The 9764-nt window shown below is 46.9% G+C and overlaps 1 protein-coding gene across 2 annotated transcripts in view; it reads left to right on the forward strand.

Annotated features, from left to right (window-relative positions):
- The window catches only part of LOC127614447 (uncharacterized), a 197190-nt gene that overhangs the window by 142671 nt on the left and 44755 nt on the right, over positions 1-9764 (forward strand). The window lies entirely within an intron of this gene.

Below are 9764 nucleotides of genomic sequence, written 5' to 3' on the forward strand. Positions count from 1 at the left end.
GAACACTTGTTTGAAGGAGGGCACAGGGAAGCACTTTAAAAACTTTAAAACGGTACGTGTGAGCTCCGATAGTTAACAGGCTGCAAAAGTGCATCGCATGCCTCCGTTTCAGGCTGTTTCTCTTCAGGGCGTGTGTGTGTGTGCGTGTGTGTGCGTGTGTGTGCGTGCGCGCCGGTAAGGGTAGATCCCGGGAGGTTAGTTGATCAAAAAGTATATCTTCGATCCAAAAAGTTTGAGCACCCGTGGGCTAGGCTAGCTTAGCTGTTGCTGTAGTTAAAGCTTAATATGTAGCGTGGGTTGGGTCGCCGCTGCGAGTACGTGCTCGCGCTCACGCGCGCACAGCAGAGAGCAGCGGACTATCGACTGCTGAGACGCGCTTCAATCAAGTGACGTTGCTACAGTATGTGCATATTATGGAGCAGCTTCCGGACAAACACAAATTGTCCGCCGTGTAGAGCCATTTTGATCTCCTTTTGGAGAATAAGATATTTATTAAAATCTCCTTGTCTCACCGAGAGGCGGCCCGGTAGTCCAGTGGTTAGCACGTCGGCTTCACAGTGCAGAGGTACCGGGTTCGATTCCAGCTCCGGCCTCCCTGTGTGGAGTTTGCATGTTCTCCCCTGGCCTGTGTGGGTTTTCTCCGGGTGCTCCGGTTTCCTCCCACATTCCAAAAACATGCGTGGTAGGCTGATTGAACACTCTGAATTCTCCCTAGGTGTGAGTGTGAGTGCGGATGGTTGTTCGTTTCTGTGTGCCCTGCGATTGGCTGGCAACCGATTCAGGGTGTCCCCCGCCTACTGCCCGAAGACAGCTGGGATAGGCTCCAGCACCCCCACGACCCTAGTGAGGACCAAGCGGCTCGGAAGATGAATGAATGAATGTCTCACCGAGGGCCTCTCGGATTTTTGACATGTCTTATTCCATTGTGTGTGTGTGTTCTCCACAACAGGGGAAATAGCATGCATTTTCACAGACTGAAATTTAAAACACTGGAGCATCTTATTTTTCTAAATCAAAATTTGTGAAGAGAAAGCCCACAAGCATCCTCATACACATGATTTTCACATTAATGAAACACATTGAATGATGTGATATGAATGCATGGATATGAATGATATTGTCAAGGGTCAAGGTCATCTTTATTGTCAAATATGCTTTATGTATGACATGCAGCATAGATGAAATTTCTTCCTCTCAATCCTCAGTGCATATATGCATGCAAACATGCTGTGCATTAAACACACACAGCTAAGAAAGGATAGCAGCTACACTGTATAAAAAAGACATATGAACAGTATAGCGTCTATACTGTAATCTGAACAGTATAGTCTATACTGTTCAGATTACATGACTTTTTTGACATGGCAAACTACGGCCCGCGGGCCGGATCCGGCCCGTTAGTCTTTTTCATCAGGTCCGCCGAAGATTGGTGCACAATTAAGGTTTGATTGCATTCATTTCGTTTGGACTTGTAATGACAGGTATTTCAACACCAGGTGGCGCAGTTACTTCGAGTTGCAGAGCACAGGGAGGGAGGGGAAGACGAAGAAAGAGGGAGAGAGCAATGACCATGGAAGGGAAAGTGATATGTATCTGATTAAACGAAGCGGGTAACAAAGTACGAAACATTCAGGAGACGCCTGGAAGCAGACAGACTCAAATCTACGAGACTTTGAAAATCAAGAAAGCGATTCTTACTCAGTCCGATTCTGGCAATTTCAATGCTCAGATTGAATTGCTTGTGGCTCGAGTAAATCAACATTTCCAAGAATGGTTTAATTGTTATCATGTTAAAAACTTTCCGCAAATTGGACCGCTAATAAGAGAGGAGGCGAGTTCCATAGCGCTAACTATGAGCATTGAAGGCTTCGAAGCATCCCGAGGCTGGCTTCAAAAGTTCGTTGCGCAACATTAGCTGAGCAATGCTGTCATGTGTGGTGATCGAGACAAGTTAAAGTTAGAGACTATGAATGAGAGGAAAGAAAAGCCACAAGGTCTCTTACTCGTCTCATTTTGTAGCAAATAGTCCTATTTCTAACTTTTGGCCCAGCCCTCCACAATATTTTCTGCTTCTCATTTGCCCCCCCCCCCCCCCCCGGGAAAATAATTGTCCATCCCTGGTATAGACAATATAAACAGCATAAACAAAAATATAAACAAACCGCGTATGGCTATTGTGGGTAGAGTGAGGTAGTGCATTGTATACACTTCATCAAATCAGTCTCTTCAGTCTGTCAAGTGGGTTGGCTGCAGGGATTTTGAAGGTCCAGCAGGTGGCAGTGGTCAGCGACACAGTATCAGCACAGTATCAACACAGTGTGTCATTGTGTCAACACGCCTCATGAGTCCTCATGGAGCGAGTTAATAATTCTTGCTATCTTTGGTCACCGTTCAGCAAAAGAAAAAAAGTATGACCAGTGCTAGTTTATCAGGTAGCCAGTTGTTTGCGAAAACTTTTGCTAACACTTACCAGCTATGCCAACTTTAACAAAATTATTTTCTCTAAATAGATGGAGAAGAAGTTTATTTCGGGGTTTTGTTGAGAATGTGGCCCAAGTGCTCTTATGCAGCTTTCAGCAAAGCGTGGCAAATGCTTCTCTAACACCTAACAAGCAAAGGGCATCTCGGGAGTGCACTTCATCCGTATGCGTGTCATGCATTCTTTATGAACCATTTCTACAAAGTTAAGCTGGCAGCACTTTGAGTAACACTAGCAGTACATAGTGCAGCTGACCACTGAAAGCACACCATCTCTGTTGAATACTGACATGTGAACTAATATTAAAATGATTATCTATTCGTGGTAATACAACCAAAATTAACTGAAAAGGTTCAGCATATATTTTTATATGGTCACACTGCCAGCCTTTTGAAAACTTTTCTCATTGTATATTTATTCATGAACATTAAGAATTAATGACTCATATTGCTTTGTTTGCGCTTGAGGGTACCACAGTCTTGGGTATTAAAGAAAAAAAAAAGAGTACACTTGAATCTGTACAGGGCGGCCCGGTGGTCGACTGGTTAGCGCGTCAGCCTCACAGTGCAGAGGTTAGTTAGGAGTTTAATCCAGGCTCCGGCCTTCTTGTGTGGAGTTTGCATGTTCTCCCCATGCCTATGTGGGTTTTCTCCGGATACTACGGTCTCCTCCCACTTTCCAAAAATATACTACATTGCAGGCTGATTGAACATTAAATTGTCCCTAGGTGTGAGTGTGAGCGCGAATGGTTGTTTATCTCTGTCTGCCCTGTGATTGGCTGGCAACCGGTTCAGGTTGTCCCCTGCCTACTGCCCGAAGACATCTCCAGCACCCACCGCAACCCTTGTGAGGATCAAATGGATCTGGAAATGGATGGATGGATGGATGAATCTGTGCAGCGTACAAGCTCTGCCGTTTTTGGTGTGTCAGTGTGACGAAGACTTGGTGACGATTTGGCTCCCAGCTGTCCGTGGGCAAAGAACCAAGGGTACATGCGATATCCTTCATGCTTCACCATAGATAGGATCAAGTCACAAGCTTGAATTCACAAGCTTCACGTCTCAAGCAAGTCTCAAGTCATTTTAAATTTTATTTTTATTTTTTCCAAATCAAGTCCAGTTGAACCTGCAGTACAGTATGTCTCATAGTAGTCTGATGACGATAGAAGACCAACAAGGTGAAATTATTATTTTTTTTAATTGAAGCAATTTATTAGTTATTATTGAAGCATGTGTGGTATATTTTGACTCCTTGAGATGGTGCTCTTGGTTTAAATATAATGTTTAGTGCAATGGAAATGTATTACAATTCCACTGCATCTTTAAAGCAAAGAGTGCTACCTGGAGGAGTCAAAAACTATCCACCCATCTTCTATCGCTTATCCGGGTCCGGGTCGCGGGGGCAACAGCTTTAGAAGGGAAGCTCAGACTTCCCTCTCCCTAGCTACTTCTTCCAGCTCTCCCCGGGGGATCCCGAGGCGTTCCCAGGCCAGCTGGGTGACAAAATGTCTCCAGCGTGTCCTGGGTCTTCCTCGGGGTCTCCTCCCGGTGGGACATGCCCGGAACACCTCACCAGGGAGGCGTTCAGGAGGCATCCGAATCAGATGGCCAAGCCACCTCATCTGGCTCCTCTCGATGTGGAGGAGAAGTGGCTCAACTCTGAGCCCCTCCCGGATGACCGAGCTTCTCACCTTATCTATAAGGGAGAGCCCGGACACCCTGCGGAGAAAACTCATTTCGGCCGCTTGTATCCGGGATCACGTTCTTTCGGTCACGACCCATAGATCGTGACGATAGATGACAGACCGATACTACGTCCGCATCACAGCAGACGCTGCACCGATCCGCCTGTCGATCTCTCGCTCCCTCCTGCCCTTACTCGTGAACGAAGACCCGAAGATACTTAAACTCCTCCACTTGAGGCAAGATCCCCCCCCCCCCCCCCCCGACCCAGAGGGGACACTCCACCCTTTTCCGACTGAGGACCATGGTTTAAGATTTGGAGGTGCTGATTTTCATCCCAACCGCTTCACACTCTGCTGTGAAACGCTCCAATGAGAGTTGGAGAGCCCCGTTTGAAGGAGCCAACAGCACCACATCATCTGCAAAAAGCAGGGATGCAATACTGAAGCCACCAAAATGGACCCCCTCAACGCTTCGGCTGTACCTAGAAATTCTGTCCATAAAGGTTATGAACAGAATCGGCGACAAAGGGCAGCATTGGCGGAGTCCTACCCTCACTGGAAATGATTCCGACTTACTGCCGGCAATGCGAACCAAACTCTGACATCGGTGGTATAGTGACCGAACAGCCCGTATCAGGGGGTTCGGTACCCCATACCTACGAAGCACCCACCACAGAACTCCCCGAGGGACACGCCTTCTCCAAGTCCAAAAAACACATGTAGACTGGTTGGGCGAATTCCCACATGCCCTCGAGGACCATGCTAAGGGTGTAGAGCTGGTCCACTGTTCCACAGCCGGGATGAAAACGACACTGCTCCTCCTCGATCTGAGGCTCGACTTCCTGACGGACCCTCCTCTCCAGCACCCCTGAATAGACCTTACCAGGGAGGCTGAGGAGTGTGATCCCTCTGTAGTTGGAACACACCCTGCGGTCCCCCTTTTTAAAAAGAGGGACTACCACCCCGGTCTGCCAATCCAGAGGCACTCTCCCTGTTGACCACGCGATGTCGCAGAGGCGTGTCAACCAGGACAGCCCCACAACATCCAGAGCCTTGAGGAACTCCGGGCGGATCTCATCCACCCCCGGGGCTTTGCCACCGAGGAGGTTTTAACCACATCGGTGACTTCAACCACAGAGATAGGAGAGCTCACCTCAGGGTCCTCAGACTATGCTTCCTCCAAGGAAGGCGTGTTGGTGCAGTTGAGGGGGTCTTCGAAGTACTCTGCCCACAGGTTCACAACGTCCCGAGTCGAAGTCAGCAGCGCCCCATCCCCACTGTACACAGTGTTAGTGGTGCACTACTTTCCGCTCCTGAGACGTCGGATGGTGGACCAGAATTTCCTCGAAGCCATCCGGAAGTCGGCTTCCATGGCCTCACCAAACTCTTCCCATGCTCGGATTTTTGCCTCAGCGACCACCGAAACTGCGTTCCGCTTAGCCAGTCGATACCCATCAGTTGCCTCTGGGGTCCCACAGGCCATAAAGGATCGATAGGACTCCTTCTTCATCTTGACGGCAACCCTTACTGCTGGTGTCCACCAGCGAGTGCGAGGGTTGCCGCCACGACAGGCACCAACCACCTTACTGCCACAACTCAGATTGGCCGACTTAACAATAGAGGCACGGAACATGGTCCACTCGGACTCAATGTCCCCCGTCTCCCCCAGAACATGGGAAAAGCTCTGTCGGAGGTGGGAGTTGAAACTCCTTCTGACAGGGAATTCCGCCAGACGCTCCCAACAAACCCTCACAATACGTTTGGGTCTGCCAGGACGGACCGGCATCTTCCCCAGTGGCTATTTTGTGATGTTTTCTTTAATCAATGTATATCTTCTCAGTGAAAAACTGCTTTGAGATGATTGCATGACTTGGTGACTTGCTTGCCTAAGCAATTTCAGAGATGGACTCTGGAGCCTGCTTTGACGACTTCAGAGATAAACTATTTAGCCTGCTTTGACGACTTCATAGTCTGCTTTGCTTGAATTGTCAAAACTTGATTGTGATCAATGCCACTTGATTACACAACAAACAGTGTGGCGTAGGGAGGGATGAGAATGGCCACTCACCCCTCCCGATGCACACACTTTAGAGGATAAAAGGAGGGGAGTGATGCTCCTCAGCATAGTCCGCTGTGGGTTAACGTACGAACGCCCAGCTCGTGTTGAAGCTCACTCTGCTGAGGGTATTGGCTCTCCACCCTAATGGCATACGGTAAGAGTTCTTTAGCTTCATACAACTTGTTTGAACTGTGTTATCATTTCTGTGTGGGACCAATAAAGTGCCTATTGTTGGTAGCCAGAAGTGTCTTGTCATTATTTCTGAGTGCCTATCTCCGACGATCCTTTATAAAACTTGATATTCATTCAAATTGAGTATCAGAAGTGTTTCAAAACACCCACCGTCGGAGCCTACTCACCACCAGGTGGTGATTAGTTGACAGCTCCGCCCCTCTCTTCACCCGAGTGTCCAAAACATGCGACCGCAAATCCGATGATACAACCATAAGCTCGATCATCGAACTACGGCCTATGGTGTCATGGTGCCAAGTGCACATATAGACACCCTTATGTTTGAACAGGTGTTCGTTATGGACAGTCCGTGACGAGCACAGAAGTCCAATAACAAAACACCACTCAAGTTCTGATCGGGGGGACCGTTCCTCCCAATCACGCCCCTCCAGGTCATAGTCAAAAACCACAACAACAACAAAAAAAATGAAAAATCACAAGTGTTTTACAAAGCTTCAGTTGTGCATCACTAGTGTTTATCACCGACTTTGAAGATAACAAACTCCAATTCAGCACAATTTCACAACACAAAACATCCTGTAGTCAATAAGAACTTGTTTTAAAAAAATCAACTGACCAGTCTGCATCATTGATCTGTTTGCAGAATATTTACAGTCATTTCCTTTTTACTGCTTATATTTCAAAGGTTCTTGCCCGCAAGTCCGAGCGACAATGTGACCTTGTCATGATTCCACTTTGCTGAAACCCTCTCAACTGGGATGCTTTTGATGCTGGTGAGAAACGTCGGCTTCAACCATTATCTACTATCTATATATATAATGCGCGTCGTCCCGCACGCGGTCTGTCCTTCCGTCTGTCCCTTTTCAAAACGTACCTACTTCACCGCGCCGCTGCGCGCCACCACTGCGCCGCTCAGGCAGTGGCTCACCACGATCGCGCGGGCATCTTAGCGAAAAAATGTTGTCTACCCACAAGCATTGCAATGAAATTGTTAGTTATTTAGTAGAGCTAAAATCTCTTTATTTTCGCGATAAGCAATGAAGATGAACAAAAAGTTGAACCAAGCAACAACATTTTTGTGGGCCGAAGGCCCACCTTACCAGCCTTCCGCAGGAACTAGCTGATGAACCAGCTAGTGTATATATATATATATATATATATATATATATATATATATATATATATATATATATATATATATATATATATATATATATATATATATATATATTCATTCATTCATCTTCCGAGCCGCTTGATCCTCACTAGGGTCGCGGGGGGTGCTGGAGCCTATCCCAGCTGTCTTCGGGCAGTAGGCGGGGGACACCCTGAATCGGTTGCCAGCCAATCGCAGGGCACACAGAAACGAACAACCATTCGCACTCACACTCACACCTAGGGACAATTTAGAGCGTCCAATCAGCCTGCCACGCATGTTTTTGGAATGTGGGAGGAAACCGGAGCACCCGGAGAAAACCCACGCAGGCCCGGGGAGAACATGCAAACTCCACACAGTGAGGCCGGAGCTGGAATCGAACCCGGTACCTCTGCACTGTGAAGCCGACGTGCTAACCACTGGACTACCGGGCCGCCTATATATATATATATATATATATATATATATATATATATATATATATTTCTCTTTCATTCATCTTCCGAACCGCTTGATCCTCACTAGGGTCGCGGGGGGAGCCCATCCCAGCTGTCTCCGGGCAGTAGGCGGGGGACACCCTGAATGGGTTGCCAGCCAATCACAGGTCACACAGAGACGAACAACCATCCATGCTCACACTCACACCTAGGGAGAATTTAGAGTGTTCAATCAGCCTGCCACGCATGTTTTTGGAATGTGGGAGGAAACCAGAGCACCCGGGGAAAACCCACGCAGGCCCGTGGAGAACATGCAAACTCCACACATTGAGGCCAGAGCTGGAATTGAACCTGGTACCTCTGCACTGTGAACCCGATATGCTAACCACTGGAATAACGGGCCACCCTATATATATTTTTTTTTCCAAGATGGCGCCCGAGTAGGCAGCCTTCGACAAGTGCTCTTCAAGACCCTTGCTTTTTTGTTCTTTTTTGGTGTTTTTGTCTTTTGTTTTGTCACGTGTTGTTTGTTGTTTCATCGTGCGGACCTGATATGGACTGTTGTCAGCGTTTTTTGGCCACGACATTCGTCAAACGAGAAGTATCTGTGCTTGGTGGTTACGCCTTCTCGGCAGCACGCTTGTACTAGCACAGATTTTGATTAGGAGGAATGTCAGCGTCATTGACTGTCGGTGCTGGACAGACCTGGGGTGCTTGTGTTTTTTGCGCCTGTAATGGGCAGCATTTTTCACAACCCCGTTTTGTTCAGTGGCTGTGTCGGCGCTGTTGGACAGTCGGCGTTGGTGTGGCTGGATGGATGGCTGCTGAAGTTGAGGATGTGGAGAGAGGGGAGCATCGGCGCAGAGCGCCGATGCGTATTTGGAACCGAGAGTCGCCGCTTGGAATTGAAATGGCTTTCCATGGGACAGGAGGAGTGTACCTATCTCTTTTTTTGTCAACGGATGCTACAGCTTCTTGTTGACTTTGACACTTAGCTTGTAGCCGACGTGTGCACATTTTGAGCATGACGTCTCTGATTCACGGGTTAAAGGACACTTTGATTCTCTCCTCTTTCATCTCAAACTGCTTCAAACAACAAAGCGTGTGACAGAAAAGTGGTTAGGACTGCACAACTGTCCGTGTTTTATGTTATGTGTTGTGTTTATTATTTTACTTTATGTTAACTGTTTTGTTAAGCGCTTTGTTACAGCTGCCGCTGTTGTGAAAGGGCTATATAAATCAGCATGTATTGTATTGTATTGTATATACAGGGGTACCTCTACTTAAGAAATCAATTGGTTCTGGATAAAAATAATGGTCTTTTAACTGCATCCTGATTGTTTTTTGCCCTATTTAGTCCATCTTCTTTCTCATAAGTGATTTTCTAAAGAACTGATCCAAAGACGTTTGCTTTTGTCGGTTTTTACCAATCCTTCGAAAATGTCCAAGGCAAATATCAGCATAGTGAGCGATCGCCGGACTGGTGAACACTTTCTGAGTGGTTCACATTTACGTAAAACTATGGGAACACCTCATGGCCCGAAGGGCGGATGACGAGGACGCTGCATTGACAAATCTATCTACACCAGTGGTTCTTAACCTTCTTACAGGTACCGAACACATTCACCGAACCCTTCATGAGTGAAAAATAAACATATATATTGTTTTTTTAACAAATTCAAGATATAAAAAAACACATTTGTTAAAAACTGAAAAGCCAAAATAATATTTCAAACGATAAGTAAACTTTTTTTTGT

The sequence above is a fragment of the Hippocampus zosterae genome, chromosome 14, assembly GCF_025434085.1.
Source record: "Hippocampus zosterae strain Florida chromosome 14, ASM2543408v3, whole genome shotgun sequence".
NCBI classification, from domain to species: domain Eukaryota; kingdom Metazoa; phylum Chordata; class Actinopteri; order Syngnathiformes; family Syngnathidae; genus Hippocampus; species Hippocampus zosterae.